This window comes from Culex pipiens, chromosome 2, assembly GCF_016801865.2.
Source record: "Culex pipiens pallens isolate TS chromosome 2, TS_CPP_V2, whole genome shotgun sequence".
In the NCBI taxonomy this organism is placed as follows: domain Eukaryota; kingdom Metazoa; phylum Arthropoda; class Insecta; order Diptera; family Culicidae; genus Culex; species Culex pipiens.
The window spans coordinates 180545517-180567365 of NC_068938.1; the positions used below are offsets into that span (position 1 = coordinate 180545517).

General features: G+C 35.8%; 1 protein-coding gene and 1 pseudogene across 2 annotated transcripts in view; one reads left to right on the forward strand and one right to left on the reverse strand.

Moving 5' to 3' along the window:
• Positions 1-1640: 1640 nt before the first annotated feature.
• LOC128092706 (uncharacterized) lies at positions 1641-3107 on the reverse strand (annotated as a pseudogene).
• A 551-nt stretch (positions 3108-3658) lies between these two features.
• Positions 3659-21849, forward strand: part of LOC120426615 (protein shank-like) — a 216040-nt gene continuing 197849 nt past the window's right edge. Inside the window, exons 1-2 of one of the 2 annotated variants that reach the window (XM_052707598.1) lie at positions 3659-4726; positions 4871-5075. The gene's annotated coding sequence lies outside the window, so the exon portion shown is untranslated. Of the gene's footprint in view, positions 5076-21849 lie in introns of both variants that reach the window. The other variant, XM_052707599.1, reaches the window with a different exon arrangement.

The window sequence follows — 21849 nt, forward strand, 5'->3', positions numbered from 1 at the left end:
ACTTCAAAATCAAAGGAAATGTCAAATGGGGCAAATCGATGTGAAATTCATTATAATCTGAAATGAAAAGCATACAAATTAAGAGTGAAGGTTTTTCGCTAATGATCAGCTGGTGTTAAATGATTTTCATATCCATATGACATGCACAGCATGTGCGGGTCAAAGGTAAAGCACGTGACCTTATGGTGTGAATTTTTGGAGGCTCTCACGTGAAAAAACACTTGAGTTTGCTATGTTGGTTTCTTTCAGTGTATGAATAAGGACTGCACTGAAAAATAAATAATACACGGTTAAATTTTTTTTGTGATTTTTAATTTCACATTTTGTCACTAAAACTTGATTTCTGGAGTTTTTTTTTTGAAAAGGTCCCATAAACTAAATTTCCAGTTTTTGCTTTTTGGGTGTTTTTTAAACCGCCTTGAGTCAGGGGTATTAAAAAACACCCAAAAAGCAAAAACTGAAAATTTGGTTTATTGGACCTTTACAAAATAAACTCCAGATTTGCAAAAAAACACTATTATTATTATTTTTTTTCTCTTATATGTTTAAGGGAACATAAAAGACAACTTTTCAGATATTTTCAGAACGAGCAAAACATCTTTGACCGAGTTATGAATTTTTGAATCAATACTGATTTAAAAAAAATCGAAATATTGGTCACAAAAAAATTTCAAATTAATTTTTCGATGTAAAATCGAATTTGCAATCGAAAAGAACTCTAGTGAAATTTTGATAAAGTGCACCGTTTTCAAGTATGGAATATTATATGGACAAACTAATGATGCAAAATTGCTTATGTGAGCATACCGAAGGCACCAAAATAGTTTCAGCCACATTTAAAAATACAAAAAATAAAATTAATGAAAAAAGCGCGATTTTGTAGAGAATTGCTTTTAAATATTTGTCGCTTGGCTTTAGTCGAGCTACATTTGTTAAATTTTATGATCTGTGGTCCAAAAATTTAAATTAAGCAAAAATCCTAACAGTTCTCATTTTTCACTAAGGTCATTGCAAATATTTTTTCATGTTTTCCACTAGTAAAATTAAGGCAATGCGTTTAGAATAATTGTTAACATTTTTGGGTCAGGTAAAAAAACATTTAATTTTTTGTAAATTTTCAACGTACTTTTTTGTTGCAAAAAAATTCGTGGGAAATTTCGCGGAAAATTTTCGGGGAATTTCGTCATCATTTTGAGAAACAATATACAACATTTTCTGTTTTATTTGAAAAATTCGGATGTTTCTTGCTAAAAAAAAAATCTTGAAAAAAGGGTTGATTATAGTTCTTTTAACTTTAGAAAATGTTCACATTTAAGGGCAAATAGATAAACAAATGCGATTAAAACCTACATAAATTAATTGTCAATCTTCGGTTTATTTATTTTTCTAACTAAGCTTAAATGTCTTGTTTGATAAAAAATACTGGAAAAAAAATCAATTAGCAGTTAAAAAACGATTGTTAAAGTTTTTCAATACCAATTTGTAACATATTTTATGAAAATTTGAAAAAAATATTTTGTAGGATTGTATGATAAGGATGAAAAAAAAATTATAAAAATATTATTGGCCTCATGCTTCACAATAATTGTCAATTTTTAATGTATTTCTAGATTTTTTTTGAAATGGTCCTATAAGCTATTTTATTTCATATGCTTATAGGAAATTTTCAAAAAAAAGGTGCAGGTGGTTATGTTACACATGACCAGTATGACAAAGAACTTTGCAAGATGGTTGTTGAAATTTTCGATTACATTGTCTGGTCCAAATTTCCCAAGATTCACTAGATTCATAATTACCATAAAGTTTGATACCCATATTGCCCCTACTCTTATGGTTCGGCAAATGTCCCCCCATCGGAACATCCGCGGGGCCTCCGGCCACTTCGGATTGTGGCCACTGCTGCTGAAATGTCAAATTTCATATTCAGTATCAAAAACCATAAAGTTTGATACCCATATTGCCCCTACTCTTATGGTTCGGCAAATGTCCCCCCCATCGGAACATCCGCGGGGCCTGCGGCCACTCCGGATTGTGGCCACTACTGCCGAAATGTCAAATTTCATGTCCGGTATCAAAAACCATAAAGTTTGATACCCATATTGCCCCAACTCTTACGGTCCGACAAATGTCCCCCCATCGGAACATCCGCGGGGCCTCCGGCCACTCCGGATTGTGGCCACTACTGCCGAAATGTCAAATTTCATGTCCAGTATCAAAAACCATATAGTTTGATACCCATATTGCCCCAACTCTTATGGTTCGGCAAATGTCCCCCCCCATCGGAACATCCGCGGGGCCTCCGGCCACTCCGGATTGTGGCCACTACTGCCGAAATGTCAAATTTCATGTCCGGTATCAAAAACCATAAAGTTTGATACCCATATTGCCCCAATTCTGATGGTTCGGCAAATGTCCCCCTATCGGAACATCCGCGGGGCCTCCGGCCACTCCGGATTGTGGCCACTACTGCCGAAATGTCAAATTTCATATCCAGTATCAAAAACCATGAAGTTTGATACCCATATTGTCCCTACTCTGATGGTTCGACAAATGTCCCCCCATCGGAACATCCGCGGGGCCTCCGGCCACTCCGGATTGTGGCCACTACTGCTGAAATGTCAAATTTCATGTCCCGTAGCAAAAACCATAAAGTTTGATACCCATATTGCCCCAACTCTTACGGTCCGGCAAATGTCCCCCCATCGGAACATCCGCGGGGCCTCCGGCCACTCCGGATTGTGGCCACTACTGCAGAAATGTCAAATTTCATGTCCAGTATCAAAAACCATAAAGTTTGATACCCATATTGCCCCAACTCTTACGGTCCGGCAAATGTCCCCCATCGGAACATCCGCGGGGCCTCCGGCCACTCCGGATTGTGGCCACTACTGCCAAAATGTCAAATTTCATGTCCAGTATCAAAAACCATAAAGTTTGATACCCATATTGCCCCAACTCTTACGGTCCGGAAAATGTCCCCCCATCGGAACATCCCTGGGTCCTCCGGCCACTCCAGTCCAGGTGGTGGCCAGTTCCAATGATCGACTCCCGCGACTGTCATGTCTTAGCTGGTCCTTGCCTCCAAGCCATCTGCTCCCAGACCTCCAGGCCGTCTGCTACCGGGCCACCAGGCCTTCTGCTTCTGATGTGTTCTCGTCGACGTCCAGCAATAGAATGAATTTTCGGGACCGACCGAGCCGAGTTTTGTTGGCTCGTCGACGATCCGAAAATTATGAGGTGGAGTGGGGGTGATTTTAGATACATCAATCTCACGTCTCTCGATTGACTGATTGGGAAACGTTCGTTCATCCAACCGGCGTGCACCAAAAAGAGGGGAAATTTGCCGAGAGGGGAATTCGTCACGTAACGTTTTCGCTTCGCGAAAATTTTGGATTGACACCACGTATAGAAACCTTAGGACAAAGTTCTTTATCAAAAAATCTAGATGTAGCTGAATAAATAGATTCTTAATTTTTATTTATATCAAATTTATTCCTTCCAACCCTGCAAAAACCTGTTCTACCGAACTCTCTCTCCCCATAATCACTCTCTCTCCCTCTCTTCGCACCTGACACTCTCGCCCTCTCTCAGCATCAGTTTCGCGCAAGCGTCTTTCCTCCCTCTCACTCTGTCGGCCAAGTGCTCCGCTCTGTCGTCGTCGCCGTCGCGTTCGTCAGTCCTAGTTGATACTCCGATCGGTCCACTTCGGCTTCGCGTTCGTTTTGCTGCGGTGCCGTCCGTCCGGCGGCGAGTTTTGCTTACAGTGCTTCTCCGCACACAATCAAAGTAGGCGCGCGCGTGTACGTCCTTGTGAGATCGCTATCGCGCGTTTGGCTGTATTAGTGTGTGCGGCGCGAGGGTGTTTTTGTTGGCGAGGGATGACAGGATGAAGGGATAGGGACCCCTCGACGTCAGGCTTTGCGCCGCACGGAATGTCGGCCCGACACAATGACAAGAGTGTGTAGTTTTTGCACACCCGGCGGCACCTTGCGTGGGTGTGTGTAGTGTGCGTGTTTGTGCACATGTGTGTTCGCACACAGCAGGCTGTGCACAGCAGTGTGTGCGTGTGATCTGGCTAGAAGATCCTTAGAAGGAAGAAAATTTGAAATGAGAGAAATTCAATTGATGCAAGTGGATTGGGCGAAATTGTTTTGAATAAAAGAAAGTACGAGCTTTCGAGAAAAGAATTCTGTCAATTTTATTGAAAACCCGTCAAGAAGAAAGTTTTTAAATTCCCGTCGAAGACGACACACACCAATACCAACGTTGTGTCGTCGTGTCGTGTCGAGGAGGAAAACAAAAATCAATAACTCGGATGTTTTGGTCGGCTTCGTGTCTCCGCAAGGAGGAAAACCTTTGAGTAGTGTTTTTGACAACAGCTGAAGAAGGTGTGTTCGAAATTTACCGTGTACCGATTTTAACAAAAATAAAATCGCAGTAAGCGTTGAGTAACGAGAAGATTGTGGCCCTCTTGGATAATTTGTGAATTTTCAAATTTGGGAAAAAGGTTCAAACGAGAGTGAAATTGTTAAATTTTTACGTCAGCGCTGTTAAGAAAAAGAAGAAGCTGCAATTAAGGTGAAATAATTGCCGTTTGAATCGACGAAAAGAAGCGGAGAAAAAGTATTCACCGAGCCCCAACCCCTATGATTTATGGCCCAAAGTTGATTAAATCAGTTGAACGGCCCCTTCTACGCTCAATCGAAGTGAATTGAGGAAGAAACAAGTGAGTGTGGTGAGTGTATGTGAATGTTTGGCGATATCTCACGTGAAACGTGAGCAAAGTGAAGTTATCTACCGTAACGAGAAGAAGAGAGCCAGCTGAAAATAAAACGGTTCACTTTTTATTGTGTGTTTTTCAAAACGTCAGCAACCTTTTGCCGAAAAAACCGCAACAACGTTAAAAATCGCAGCAACCCAACAACACTTGAAAGGTTGCGCGCGGCTGAGTTCGGGACAACAATTGGATTACCCAAAAAGGGAGCTGTAGCAGCAGCAGGCCGGGAACGAGTTTGAAGGTGTTCGGAGGAACGGGTTGCTACGAGAGAAACAAAAGTTGTTCAACATTGAAACAGGTACGAATTTTGGGCGCGGGTTCGGTTACCAACTAGGGTGGTTTGGAAGCCAAGGTCATTGGCAGGGTGGGGATCGGTGGTGTTGTTACTGGGAGAATCCTAGTAACATTTTTAAACTAACTGGTTTTATCATGGTTTTGAAACCCCTCATGCGGTCTAAATAGGCTTTTATGGCCTACTTAAAACCTAAAATGCGACTAGGGAATTGATATAGGTTTGATTTTTATAAATACTTCTGTGAAAACCTAACTTTGAGTCTAGATTTAAACAAAATTTACGCGCTATTGAGAAATTTATGTGGCTATAGAAAATTACGAACACATTGTTTTTCAAAGTGCATCGTGACAATCAAAGCAAAACAATGCAAATTGGCCAATGTAAATTCAAAAACAAAGAGTAACCTGCTCAAGTTCTTACTCCTACTGTAAACATCCTCAAGCGTGAGAAGGATAAACTCTTTGTTTACAAGCTTGCATTGGTTCAATTAAATTGTTTTGCTTGAATTGTCCTATTACCACAAGATTTAAAAATAGTCAAATAAGTTTTTAAAGCTACTATATTCCCTATGATTATAGGACTGATAGTTCCTATATACCTCTTATTTATCCTCAAAACAAAAATAAACTGTTTTTTAATGACCTAACTGCACTTGTTCGCATATATGTCCTATATGCGTTTTCATGAATTATAAGGTAATTTTCCTTGAAAACGCTCAATGTTACGTCCTAATGTAAAGTTAACTTAGAATTTTTAGATGATAAAGCATGTACAGCAGAAAAAAATGCTAAAATTCATTAAATTTTACGGAATTTTCATCAACAGAAATTTTAGTAAACGGTTCAGCTAATTAGATTTTACTGGATTCTCAGTTAATTGATAATTGACATATGATCAACTGAAATTTCAGTAAATTTTTTGTTAACACAATTGATTTTTTTTTTGCCAAAAAATAGCAGTTTGTTTTGCAAAAAAAATCAGTAAATTTCCTCCTGCAGTCTGACGGAACATTTGCTAAAGTTACTAACAGCAATCGTTGCTGGATTTTCAGTTAACCCTCTACAGCCCAATTTTTTTTCGATGACTTTTATTTTTCCCGTGTTCAGGAGGTTATTTTGAGCAACTTTTGTTCTACGAAAAAAATTACTTCTCTTGTTTTATATTTTTCCTGTTATTTTTGTATTTTAATTTGCATTTATCTTGTTTAGTTTATGTTTGTTTCTGATAGTATTAGGCTTACTCTACCACCTCCTATCATTACCTTTTGCCTGTCTAGTTTTTTCATGTTTTTACAGTAACTTTTAAATTTGTTGCTTATTTTTCTCACATTTTCTACTATAAAACGATACCATTATCATTTAAATTGTAAAAAATGCTAAGAGCCATAGTCTGGAACACAACAAAAATTATGCAAACTTATTTTGACATAATATAGAGGAAATTTTAGTAATAAACACAGCCAAAGTTGATCCCAGAAAAAATGACATTCTTTAAACCATTGAACTGCCGCTCTAATCGAGTCCGTCCCATATGTAAAAACAGCAAGCCGAGAAAAACGCAAGTCAAATTTGTCCCGCCCATAAGGTTACGTGTTAGAATTTTCCGAAAAAGTGAATTTTCTACGATTTTCTGGAACAAAGTACTGAAGTTTATTAGTTTTTCTGATAGTTAACATGATTTCGAACCAATCTTCATCATTAACTCGATATTGACAAAATTACATATGGGACGGACTTGATTTGAGCGGCAGTGAAAGAGTCACATAAAACAATTCACACTTCCAACCTTAGAATTTTCATACATTTTAAGAGTGCAAGAACCTTTTTAAAACATCTGTCCAAATTTGCCCCACTTGTCTCGACTCGGCCCGGATGACTGTAATAAATGTTTTTGGAGAAAATTTAGAATACTAAATGTTTTACAATAGGTCATATCTCGAGTTTTTTAAAGGTTTAAACTATTGTCTTTCATATGTTTATAGAACCTATTAAAAAAAACTCTAGATATTTGCAATAAAATTCATGTGTGATTATGTACTACACAGTAATGTCAATGTGAATTTGATAATGTAATTTCCGTTCATATGATTTAAGTTCACCTCAGTTAATATTGAAAAAGTAGCATAACCAGCATATCATGTTTTTTTTTGCTGTATGGGTGTGTGTGTTGAATTCTTTGAGTTTCATACACAATTAAAAAAATGTGTAAATTTGGAAGATTAATCACTGGAAAAGAGGTAAATTTAGACATTGGTATCAGTAAAATAATACATTTTTTCTGACCTGAAAAAGTACTCATTTCCAGATGTAATATTAACATGATTTTTTACTGTGTAGTTTCAATTCAATTTAACTCAATATTTTTGTGTGAAATCAATCAAGAATAAGAAGCATTTACCGCCCATGTTCGCATAAATGTCCCGTATGCAAAAACAGCAAGTGTGTTAAGTTTAAGCGAAAAAACTGATTTTTTCCTGATTTCTAGAAAAAAATGGATGTTGAAGGCTCTTTTGAAAGATCATACGATTTTAAACCAAACTGCATCATTAACTCAAAATGCATATGGGACATTTATGAGATCAGGGGCAATTTTACTCAGTGTTAAAAATCTGTGTTGAATCTGAAATTTGTTAAAATGCAAATTGTAAATTTATAAATATAGAGTCAAATAACTATCTTTTATACCTTTTTATATTTTTATTTAAACCATAATATTTTTTTGCTTGCGTGTTTGGCTTTAAAATAAATTTAGATTGAGGTGAATAAATATGACTAAACTTTTTATGATAGATTCCAACGCGTTAATGTATTTCGAGATCTTGATTTTTTTGAATTTCGTTTCATTTTGGATATTCTTTTTGAAAAAGTTTCATTATTTTTTGAAAACTTTGAAAACATGCCATAGTAAAAACATTATTTTATTTTTAATGGAATGTTATTTTTACAATCGAAAAGAATTGATAAATTACACAATTTTCTAGACAATGTCATCTTAAGGTGAAACCGTTGATCATTTCGAAGAATATTGTTCATCACTCTTAAATGCTCTTTATTGCATTCAATTTAATGAATTTTTGCACCAAAATGAATCAGCACGTGCCGGTTGTTGCCTTGTTGAAGCCACTGAAGGAATTTTGGATCTAAATCGAATGTTTTTCAAAATTTCTATAATTTTGTGATAACACAATTGACGTCCTAGTCGGCAATCATTGATTATGACGATTTCCATAACTTCACAAGGCATGGAAAAATCGGTATTAAAAAGTATCAACACGTGTAGGGTACTATTCTGAACAACTTGTTGAATGAATTTAAAAAAATTAAGCAGAAAAAATAGTTTTTGGTTATCTCCCAAATAGCACACAACTTTCAATTGCGGATATGTCAGCCGCTATTGAATCGATTTTCAATTCCAAAAATAAATTCAAAGTGATTTTTTTACCTTTCTGGAAAAAAATTGTCAAAGGCATTAAATCAAGACTGATATCTAAAATAAACGAAACTTAAAATGTGTTTTAAAGTGCTTTCAAATGTTTTCATAAGTTTTCAAAATATCTAAGCATCGACTAAGTTTGTTTTTTCCTAAAGTAATGTTTTAACGGTACTGTACGTCGGAGTTTCACAAAAAATCAAAATATTTTTTAACGAGCCCAAACATGCTTCATATGATCAATGCAGGAAAATGCGTTTCAAATTGTTTTTAGTTGATAAATCTTCTATTTCCATGAAAATTTCATAGCTTCTGAAAAAATGTCACCTGATTTTCCAGGCCGATATGACTTAAAGTTAGATTTTTTTTGCAAAGGCCTAAAGTTAATCAAACAACTAAGGAAAAAGCTGCAATTTTTCAACTTGAATTGACAGATTTTCAAACCAACTGCTTTTCGTAGTCTCAAACCTATAGCAAACCTCCCGCACACGATAAATTCCAACTTGCTGACACTGCGGCGAGGACTGTTGTCAGTTCAGCAACCAATCAAAATGCAACAGGCTTAGTCGGTCCGGGGGTATTTCCCAGGTTCTCAGAAAAAAGCTCAGTCTCTCGCCGCACGCACCAACTCAACTCGATTCGAAGGCTCTTGTCTGTTGGTCGATGGTTGCTTGGAGACCTACAAGAAGGTGACGGTGTGGTGCTGCACTAAAACAGCCGGTTTTTGATTATGCAATTTTAAGGTCCGAGACCAACTGTTGATTTTTTTTTTACAAGACTGCAATCAAGCTATGATTGAGAGGGGGGGGAGTGTTTAACCTTCAAGTGACATTACAGACATTAAAATTTTTCAAAATTTTAATTTTAAATGAATTTTTAATGAATTTACTGATGTTGTTCAAATTTTTTATTCTGTTGTTGAAAATAAACTTGACAATCGAGGGATAACCACTGCGTCAACCCAAGGGTGAACAGTCGCGATTTTTCTTATTTCTCAGGTCGCCCGACTCATTCACAGAAATCACCAGAATCCAACCTCCAACCTCCGGTCCGGTTTTGCGGCGGCGTTGACGACGGTTTGTTTGTGTTTTCATTGCCCGCGCGCGCTCACTGTTTACTTATCTCTTTCGACTGATCATCTCCTATTTGTCTCGTTTTGCTGCCGGTTTCCAGAATGGTAATTTATTCGGTGCGTTAATATCAGCAGTGCTTTTGTTGGGCTGACTTTTTCCAGTGTTGTTTGTTTTTTTTTTTGACAGTTGTCCTAGCTGTGATCAAAAATCAACTGTGGCTTTTTAAACAAACTTTTCTGCCAATTTTGGCAAACAACTTTTAGAGTGTACACGGAGAAAAATCAGTTCGCCAAAATCGTGAATGATTGTTCACGATTTTGGGAACTGATTTTTTCTCCGTGTACCCAGTTGAGACCACGCCACGAAGGTCAGCATTTATTATTTCTGCCGCACACTTTACTGCACGCGTCCGGAAAATTAAGCTGGTGACATTTCAAAGAGTAGTAAATTATCTGAGCTGACATTTTTTTTGGAGATCTCAAGCTTTGAGACCAGCCTTTGCACCCTGAGGCCTTACGGGGGCTTGGCACTGTGTTCAGTTTTCTAATGTCACTCTGATTGTGGTCTCAAATGTGGACAGTTTCAAACTAATTTTGAGGTTATGCGTTGAAAGTTCTTCAAGATTACAATAGCTCTCAATTCCCCGTCAGTTTCAGGCTCCACAAATTCCGGACGTCACACATCGTCCAGAACCGCCCACGGAATCTCACCCAAATCCGGTTGGTCACTTACCCCGTCCTTAACCCAACCCAACTCCAATTGACTTCAGACGTAAGCGAGGAGCTCCATGACGCGTGATTTGCATAAGCAAGCAGCTTTTGACCTCCTCCACCCAACGGGCGTCGTCATCGGAATTCCAACATGTTTGTACACTCGGTGAAATTCGCGCGAAATTAAACTGGCAACACTGGCGGAATTTGACAGCTCGCGTGACCGCTTCGCATTTTGCGATGAGCAAAGCTCGGAAATGGTTTCGCCAAACGGCTTCAAACTTTGGCACGTTACAAAGTGGTGGTGAGCACACCGGAAACTGGCAACAGAATGACACCTGTGAGATTCGGTGGCGTGTGTTCTGAACTAAGCAGTGCAAGGTGGTTACAACAAACAGGTGTCAAGTTTTTTTTTGTTTGAAATTAACTTAGGAAGTTTGTCATTCTATGATGACACGTTTCAGTTTTTTTTTGCGACAAACAATACGCAGAATTGGAGCAAACATTTGAGGGAGGGAAACCCAAACAAAAGTTTGTTGTTTTTTTTTCTGAACGTCGGAATGCGATACGACTTGCGGTTAGTTTTGTCGGTTGCGGCGATATCTATAATTGTTGTGTTGTGACCCATTTGCTGGGAACTTTTGCAACGTGTGGCGTAAACGTGGTGCAGACGATATCTTGTTTGAAGTTCTACTGATAGGCTGGGAAGGGCAGCGTATCGCACTTGTTGGACCGTATTTGCTTTAAAATAATGTCAATATTTTTATCGATTTGAAATGTGACACTGTTTTGCTATGACTCAACATTTCTAACTATTTTTAAGGTCTGACAAACCCTTGTTTTTTCCTTCACTGAAAAGGTTATATTCCTGCCCAAGAATTTTTTTTAACGTCGTAGACCCACCTTCATGTTAACTTAAGTCTCCACTTTAAACCAATTTAAACAGCTGGCAACCCTTCCCTCACTCTCAACTCAACTGAGCTGCTACCTTGGCAAGGCTGGTTGGAGTTTAACAGCTATGCACACGGCGACCGAGCCGCCGGACTGTGGATGCTGGACAACGAACCAGCCAACGATCTAAGAAGTGTGCGGGGGGCAAGAAGGAGGGAAGAAAAAACGCTCAGAAAACAGGTTTCAAGCAGACACATGCGAACTCTCGCGACTTGTGGCTGCTGCCTAGAGGCCTGATTGTGGCTGGTTAAACTTGGACGCGCGATGAATTTTGAGCCCCCAAGTCGCGGTGGCAGCAGCAGAACTGAAATGAACTCGTAAAGAGCTGTTGGACGTTGCGGCTAACATTGATAATCCCTTCTAGCTGAGCAATTTCTGATCATTTTGAACTTGAATTTGGAATTCTTTTTTTAAATAATGTTATTTGCAATATTGAGAAATGTTTCCACACCTCATGTCAATGCCCATCGAAGTAAGCGGGATACAGTCAATGTTTACATTTGTTTATAGGACCTAATCAAAACAAAGTCTAGATTTCTATTATTTTGGTTCAATCTTTTTGGGGACATTGTCTCAACTTTTGAGACATTAGAATGAATAGACAAAAAAATTGCCGCGAATTGAAAAATCTTAGAATATTTTTTTTAAATCGAAATTTTATTTTAAAAGTTTCAGACTTCAAGTGTGCATAATTGTCCAACCCTAAAAACATTTCTATTGGAAAAAAATACTTATAAAATTGCCTAATAAAAAATGGGAAACATGAAAATTTTAGTATCAAACAGCCTATTACTTTTGTCCCTCGGCCCTGGCCGGGTCAAAAAATAAAAAATTATAAACATTGAAATAACAAGCCATAGTCCCAACATTTGAATGCAATAAGTGTTTTAAAATTCATTTTACACTAGTTCAGTTGTCCTGAAAATGATTAGTTTAAAAAAAAGTAAGATTTGATGAAAACAAAAAAAATAAAACATAATTTTTTTGCGATTCTAAACATCCAAACTTTTCAAAAATTCAAAAGATGCATTTTAAATCAATTTCTACTGATTGCACTTGAATTTCCATTGAAATTTTGAAGTTTTTTGAAAAAAAAATTCCGCCCAACTTTGCAGGGGGGGGGGGGGGGGGTTGACAAGATATTACATCAGAAAATTATGCCTCTTTTATGGTATAATTTCACTTTTTAAGTTTTAATTGAAGTAAAATTACACCATAAAAGATGTAATAACAAACCTTAAAAAAATTACACATCTAGAGTTTTTTAGAAGGTCCTATAAGCCATTGTGTTTCATATGTTTATAGGACCTATTCAAAAAAACTCTAGACATTTTTTGACTGTGTACCTAGTAGGTAATTCTCCGCCAACTCACACAGCAGTTGCCCCGACCCCTCTTCGATTTGCGTGAAACTTTGTCCTAAGGGGTAACTTTTGTCCCTGATCACGAATCCGAGGTCCGTTTTTTGATATCTCGTGACGGAGGGGCGGTACGACCCCTTCATTTTTTGAACATACGAAAAAAGAGGTGTTTTTCAATAATTTGCAGCCTGAAACGGTTATGAGATAGAAATTTGGTGTCAAAGGAACTTTCATGTAAAAAAAAAAAACGATTCCTCAAGTCCAAGTTTTGCATCATCAGTTTCCTCATACAAGTTTCCATTGGGGGCTGTCCATAGAAAAGTGCTGTTTTTTATGTATCAAAAATGCACACAAAAAATGAAACAAATAATTTTTGGATATAAAATTGTATTCTGAATCGGATTTTTTTTGTACTTTTTTTCATTTTGTGCACGGAGTTATAGCCGTTTTTAGTTAAAATTATTAATTTTGTTTTTTTTTTGAAAAAAAAATCTCTACAATTTGGACATTAATGATCTGCAACTAATGAAAATGACCAAAAATTAGGTACTCATTTGACTCTCGATTTTCAATCGATGATATCGTGGAAAACGTCGGTTAATTTTTTTTATGTTGAAAGTGAAACATGTGTGAAATTTTCTATTTTGTCGGATTTTAAAAATTACGACTTACATTTCAATAGTGATATGATTAAAGCCCTTTTGAAATGTAAGTCGTGATTTCTAAAATTTATGATTTTTCTCAAAATCTAATATAAATTGGCTTTGATCCGAAAATGTTTTATTTAAAAAATGTAGGTACTTTTCATAAAATGATGCGATTTTCTCATAATTTTTATTCGTATAATTTTTTTTAAAATCACTGTTTTTGAAAAAAAACATAATTTGCTCTTAATGATAGAAATTTGTTTGGTCAAATTAATAAATGAAATATGAATACATTAATTTTTAAATTTCAAAATCATGATTAAACATAAAAATATTTGACAAGATGCAAATTAATATTTTTAATTTTTTTATTAAAATTTCAAGATGGAATTTACATTTTTCTACTATTGTCATCATGTCAGAAAAATTTTTTTCATGAGGATAAGAAAATATTCTACAAGCTTCCTTAAAAATAAAGAAGGAAAAATCGCGAGTATACTTCGAATAACGTCAAATATTCAAATGCCAATATGTCAACCACCCTTGCACTAAATTCCGATGTCAACAACCTTCGTGAAATTTGCTCATCTTTTCAATAGAAATATTTAGAAATTTCCTAATACAAACATCACTTCCCTAAAGGTTTAAAAGCGCATAATTAAGACCCCTTGAAAAACATTGTAGATTTTTAATTTAAAAATAGTTTTACAATGAAGATCAGAAAATGTAACTTTTTGTAAATTGTTATGAAAAAACGTCATATTTGGAGTATGATACAGACAATCCTATTTAGAAATTTCGCAAAGATCACTTCTGGAGTTTTTTTTTTTTGAAAGGACCAAAAAACCAAATTTCCAGTTTTTGCTTTTTGGGTGTTTTATAATAACCCAGACTCAAGGCGGTTTCAAAAACACCCAAAAAGCAAAAACTGGAAATTTGGTTTATTGGTCCTTTTCAAAAAAAATCCAGACTTGCACTACTTTTGTTCGTCGGTATTGATTGTTTAGTCCAATTTTTAATTCATCATACAATGGTAAAAGGTATTCCAGAGAAACATTTCCATAACTTGTTTCAATTTTCATTCAAAATTACAAAAAATAAAAAGTAATCGATACGCTAACTGTGGCCGCAGTTAAAAAATCCAATTAGAAGACCACGTGATTTATAGAAGATTCTTTTGACTTTCGGTTATTGAGTTCTTTGAGCCATTGACAAGAACAAGACAAGAAACGAATATAAAAATAAGATTTTCTGATTATTATGAATCTATTGGTCATACTCTCTGACTATTATTCATCTATTGGTAATATATTCGAATTTTTGAAATATATAATAAGGCTGGTACAAATATTTTTAAAGTTTTTGTCACCCCCCCCCCCCCCTTCAAAATTGGCCCGAAAAATCAGGGGGCAAAAAAAATATTTTTACAATAAACTTCAAAATTTCAATGAAAATTCAAGTGCAACCAGCTTAAAACAAATTAAAATACATTCTTCTGCGTTTAAAATCATTTTTAGCATGTTTGGGTTTATTAAAAAATCATAATTTTTTTTGAAAATTTTCGATGCAAAATCTTTTTTTTCGATACAATTTTTATTTTTGTCAGATCTAGGATTTTTTGAAAACTAGAGATTGCAAAACAACTGAACTAGTGTAAAATGCATTTTAAAACACTTTTTTCATTTAAATTTGAAGACTATGGCTTGTTATTTAAATTTTTATTTTTTTGCCCCCCCCCTTGACCTCGGCCAGGGCCGAGGGACAAAAACTTTTTTAAATATTTGCATCGGCCTAAGGATTTACTTTTTTATGATTCGATTATCCGAAATCTTCAAGTTATCGATTTCGGTACGGACTGTATTTAACTAATCATTTTTTTTTTTCAATTTTTATCTTTGAGTCAAAATTCACCATACCACTTTAATTGAAATTTATTTCTTAAAAAGATTTAAACATTTCAATTATGGACCAATGTCACCCAATTTCTCCTCCCCCTTTTCCTCTTACTCAATTCGCACTCAGTCGCACCTCAACCACATCAACGTCCTCCGTCTCAAGTCAGTTAGCTCCGCGATCGCCGACTGGGAGATATTCGCGCTTCGCTCGCTCGCACTCTGTGCCGTGACTTGCCGCGAGAGGAGATTGATTCCGGACCAAATATGGCCAGCCGTCGCTGCCGCCCGATGACAGGTCCAGCAGAAGGAGAAAGAAAGAATCTGGCGTCCAAGAGATGCCAAGCTCGTGTGTCCTTTCCCGACGAATGCTTCCAAGGTAGCGATTAAATTAATTATTTCGCCATCAGGTTGGAAAAAAAGTGAAGAAGCCCGTGATCGTGAGTTTTGCACAAGTTGTTGAACAATTTGTACCGACGTGGCTTCTGAAGTTGGCACTCTGTTGTCCTGGGCGCAAAAAGAGTGAGCTATGGCTATCTATTCGCAGAACAAGCACAGGTGTTTCTGCGGTGACATCATTCGCCACGGAACCCGCGAAACGTGCTGCTCCGGAGAACGAACCGCACAACGAATCGGATTGTTACACGCCCCCGGGAAGGTATGGCTGGAGGAGGAGTGGGTTTGTTTTATCTGGACGGTAGAACATGCTACCGTAGGTATCTGCAACACAGCTCAGCGACAATGGACGATGTGCGATGTGGACATTCAAGTTATCAACACATTGTACCCTTTATTAGTTACGAGATGTGTCAAGTGTTTGAAACGTGCCAGAATTTCAAAAGTACTTCGTAATTGAATGTTTTAATGACAATAGTTTTTCAAGTTATGGAGCCTCTAGGATCTCAACAAACTTGATATCAACATCAACTCGGAATCGTCCGACCAATTCAGTGAAAATCAGAATGACCACGGCCGGTCCGGCTGGCGCCAGAAGCCTTTTCACAGCCGAAAAGTTGTTCAAACATAAACACACAGCCAGAAAAAACCCGCCAAAAGTGCTGACTTTGGAAACTCAGCCATGTCTCAATTGCTGCTATCTCGGCTGTAGGCCGTTTTGTTCCGTTCTGTTCTGGTAAACCGGCTTGGCTTGGCGGTTGCTCGAGGTCCATGGTTCTACGATGGAAAGCCGTGGAGTGTGTCTGATATTACACTCTTAGAATAAATACAAGTAATTGTGTTTGTAGTTATCCCTTGACCCTTCAAGATCTGAGGAGATATGGCAATTCCGTTGTGGCCAAAAATAACAGTACTGAAAAGAACTTTTCAGCATCCATTTTAGTGCTGAAAAGTTCAACTTTTCATCACTTGTATCGAAAAGTAATACTTTTCGATACTGTTTTGGAGTTTGACACTTATTTCGATAAACCACGGTAAACTGCAATTTTGGTTTGTCCTGATTTTTTTTGGATAGCTTAAGCCAAGGGATACAAGCCCAACCAAGTTACCAAACCAAATCATCCACGTTCGTGTGGTTATGTTTCCTCGTCGGCGAAGAAGAAGTCAGCAAATTCTGCACTATCATTGCCTTTTCCTGCCTAGACCATGACCTGGTCGTCTACCGAACAACCAAATTGGTCCATGAACTTCTTCTCCGAGCTGCTCGCCGACTCTCTGGCCAAGATGAAAGGTACATAAATGATAAAACAACAAATATATATTCATAATCGTCTGTGGTTCTTCGGACTCCGACTTGAAGAAGCAGCTCACAAGCTGCCTCGCAAACAAATTTAGCCGAATCCAATTCAGGCCTCAGCGCAGCAAACTCTCTTCTCCGCTGAGCTGGACTGTGAGTATAGTTTGTGCATTATTCAGGGGGAAGGTTAGCCAGCAACTTTCGAGTTCGGTTCGTTTCGACCCAAGGCCAAGAAGTTGTTCTCAATCGCGCAGGAGTAATTATTATTTTCATTATGATAGCTCCATCTCATCATCATCATCAGCAGCAGCTTCATCTTGGGCCGGCAAACTTCATAACTGCTGCTGAAGATGCTGGAGTTCTCTTCGGCCTCATATTTTTTATGAATTTCTTCCGCGATCGCCATCTCTAGCGGTTTTGTTGTTCGATATTCTACGTACAACCTTCAGAGGGGAGTCCGTCCTCTTTTGAGACCTTAAGGCTAGGGAGCCTCAAACCTTGGAAAGAGACGTAAATAAAAAATACAAAAAAAACAAAAATACAAAAATACAAAAATACAAAAATACAAAAATACAAAAATACAAAAATACAAAAATACAAAAATACAAAAATACAAAAATACAAAAATACAAAAATACAAAAATACAAAAATACAAAAATACAAAAATACAAAAATACAAAAATACAAAAATACAAAAATACAAAAATACAAAAATACAAAAATACAAAAATACAAAAATACAAAAATACAAAAATACAAAAATACAAAAATACAAAAATACAAAAATACAAAAATACAAAAATACAAAAATACAAAAATACAAAAATACAAAAATACAAAAATACAAAAATACAAAAATACAAAAATACAAAAATACAAAAATACAAAAATACAAAAATACAAAAATACAAAAATACAAAAATACAAAAATACAAAAATACAAAAATACAAAAATACAAAAATACAAAAATACAAAAATACAAAAATACAAAAATACAAAAATACAAAAATACAAAAATACAAAAATACAAAAATACAAAAATACAAAAATACAAAAATACAAAAATACAAAAATACAAAAATACAAAAGACAAAAATACAAAAATACAAAAATAAAAAAATACAAAAATACAAAAATACAAAAATACAAAAATACAAAAATACAAAAATACAAAAATACAAAAATACAAAAATACAAAAATACAAAAATACAAAAATACAAAAATACAAAAATACAAAAATACAAAAATACAAAAATACAAAAATACAAAAATACAAAAATACAAAAATACAAAAATACAAAAATACAAAAATACAAAAATACAAAAATACAAAAATACAAAAATACAAAAATACAAAAATACAAAAATACAAAAATACAAAAATACAAAAATACAAAAATACAAAAATACAAAAATACAAAAATACAAAAATACAAAAATACAAAAATACAAAAATACAAAAATACAAAAATACAAAAATACAAAAATACAAAAATACAAAAATACAAAAATACAAAAATACAAAAATACAAAAATACAAAAATACAAAAATACAAAAATACAAAAATACAAAAATACAAAAAATATTAAAAACTCCTGAGATAGATGTTCCTTACCCCTAAGAAAGTCCAGCATTGCAGATCAATCACCGATCCTCATTCAGGCTAGTCCAACCTTCAGGAACTTGAAACTAGAAGAGGAAGAGTACAGTTATGGCCTCGCTCTACTCACAGCATCCGCTGCTAAGCTGAAGAGCTAAACAATACCATTCGCAAAGATGCACATCTCGCTCGATTGCTGTGGAGTAAAGTGGCCGCTCTTCACAAATGAATCGTGGCCAATCGGGGGAGATTTGGCGTGAAGAAGCGACTCAATACAAACAATCGGGACTGCTAACGAGTTCGTGGAGTTCTTTTGAGGTGGCTCGAATTTGTTGTAGGTGGATTGGAGAAGATCCCCGGAAGTATCTTTCAGCAATTACTTAATGCCCTCGATTTTTTCCGACTTTAGTCCCCCATTGGAACTGGGTTCAACTCCCGATGGCGTCAAGTCACTTTGCCCTCGCTTGACAAGTCGTAACCCAGAACATCGACCCAGTTCCCCCCTTTAAGCAAAACTGCAGCTCGACCTTCTCCCTCCCTGGGATCCAGATCGCTCTGGTGAGCAAAATCCCGTTCATCCTGGAGAGACGACCCCCCTCGGAGTCAGTTGGATGTTAATGGCAAATAATCCCCCACCCCCACCCCCAGTTCTCGCGCCCTCGACCGTTGTCGTCGTCATTATCAACCCCATAAACAACGCTATTATTATTATTACGGTGTTTTTGTGTGATCCCCTCCCTCTCACAACCCTGGGCTCGCGTTTTCGATAATCAACACGCGGAGTTCTGGGAGGAAAAAAAAACCTTCAATCTTTCTCCCCTCTGTTTCCAAAGGGGGTCATTTATGCCTGCACCAAGCTCCGGAAAAATAAAGTCGCGCAGGTCGCGCGTTAGTTACTGTTACTTGAAGGTTCAAGCGTCGTGGTTTTTGCTGTTTTGACGACACCCAACGTTGAGGGTTGCAGACGCCTACTAGGTATATAACCCTATCTATGAAGGGATAGGTTCCGAGTTCCGACGATGCTAAACCTTTCCCTATCATAAGCTTGATGAATGATGATGACGCGAGATGGGTGGTGTCCCGTCTGAGACTTCCCCTCTGATGATTACGCTTATTTTTGCTCCAAGAATTGATATATTGAATCTGCAAAAATAATTCGATCCGCTATAGATTTATCGGATTTCAACCTTGTCTGTTAGAACTCCAAATTTGTTCTATATACTTAAATATTAACCCTTTTCAAATTTTTCTGTGCCACAATAGATTGATTTATTTACACTAATTTCTCCAGTTTCGTTTTTTGTTGATAAACTTTGACAAAGTTGTTGCTTTATCCGTGCGTTATCCGAATTTTGACAAATAGTTTAGTAAAAAAAACCAAGGTGACATCATTTTTTTGTGATTTTTTTGACAAAATTAAGTAAATATATGTACCAAATATAAGCCAAATCAGATAACATTTTAAGCAAACTTTCGGAAATGTTTTTTGTCAATCTGGTCAGGTCAATGACATAATCACCTGCACATATTTATGAATCCATTTCTGGGACAAACATTTACAATACTTCAAAAGTTTGGTGATTTTTGAGCAATGGACTGTTACCTTATTAAAAAATGCTGTCCAATTTTGTTTTTTTAAAATTGTATTGAGATACTTTTGACTTATCAAAAAATCACCAAAAAAAAATAATCCCTAGAATTACTAACTTTTAACTGCAGAACAGCTGTAATCAAACTCAAAGTATTCTGGGATATTTTTTGCACTGATAAAAAAATGCACTTTTAAAAAAGTCTAGTCTAATCTAACCCAAATCACTCTGAAAAATAATTAAAAATGTTTTTTTAGGGTAAGGGTAGGGTAAAATCAAATATACACGTTTAAAGTAATACAAGGTTTATTTTTGATTTTTTAATGTTTTCAATGAAAAAAAAAACATCAACAACAGCAAAATGCTTGCATGTTCATTAGGGTGCTCAAAAAAATGACTTCCTGCTCCAAAACAGATTCTTTTTTTATTATTTTAAGCATCTGTACCATTTTTTTAAAATTTGGTTAAGATAACCCCATTGATACCCGAGCCTAAAGCTTGTGAAGAAAAGTATTTCATGCAAAAATGACCTTTTTAACATTGCTAATGACTTTTCTGGAGATCGAGTTTTACAGTTTTGATATGTTTGACAAAGTTGGAAATCATTTAATAGATTCGTGATTTTTTTCCAGCCTAATATGTTTAAATGACGACTGCTTGGCAACTATTGTTCCGATACTCAAAATTAAAAATGAAATCTTTAAAAAAAACTTTCCAATCTTGCGAATACAAAAATTTAAAACTATCAAGATCAAGCATTTGAAAATGATTTGAAATAAAAATAAAGAATCAAGTTTTCTTTTTACATTAATATCTTTTTAGAAATGTCTCTGTGTATTAGTATCTTTCTAAAAATGTTGAAAAAATAGGTTTTTTATGGTTTTCAGCAATTTCTATATGACGGACTTGATTTTTCAGTTTCGAAAATATTTTTACCGAAAAGCTCGTCCAATTTCCCATAAGTTTGTCTTTGACCACATTTCAATTGGATGTATGGGCTTACAGATATAAGCTAATTTGTTATCCAGGTTACTTTACTACACTGAAAAAATGTTATGTTTGAATTATGAGCAATGTAATTAGCTTATATATGTAAGCCCATACATCCAATTGAAATGTGGTCAAAGACAAACTTATGGGAAATTGGCCGAGCTATTCTGTAAAAATATTTTCGAAACTGAAAAATCAAGTCCGTCATATAAAAATTGCCAAAAACCATTAAAAACCTATTTTTTCAACATTTTTTTTAAAACCGCTGTAACTTCACAAGGATTGGACTTAGGACAATGGTCAATATGGAGACTTTTATCTGTAAAATTGGCTGGAGAATCGATTCCCGTATTCGGCTTTTGATAATTTTGACGTTTAGAGCACTTTTCAAAAAAAAACAGTTTCAGTAAATGATTTTTGTATTTTTTTAGGTGAGTTGCTCCATCCTGCATTTTTCGTGAGTCCTTTTGTAACATCTTAGGCTATTTTCACAAAAAAATTGAGCGAAAAAAAATCGTGGGCTCACCTTCAAATTTAACTTTTAAACTTAAAAATCAAAAAATCTCATAAAAGTGGAGTGTTTTTTTCTTTCAGTGTATTTTTTCGGAAAGCCCGTCAAATTTCCTACAAGTTTGTCTTTGACCACTTTTTGATACGATGTAATGGCTTCGAGATACAGCAATATTTAAATTACGAAATACAAAAATATTGAAAACACGTACGCCCTTCTCAAATGTCATTATCGAGTGTTACTGGCTCCATATACACAAAAATGGCTTATATATGCCTAGGATAACATGTCTACAAAGTTTCATTGAAATCGGAGAGGGTCGAGAAAA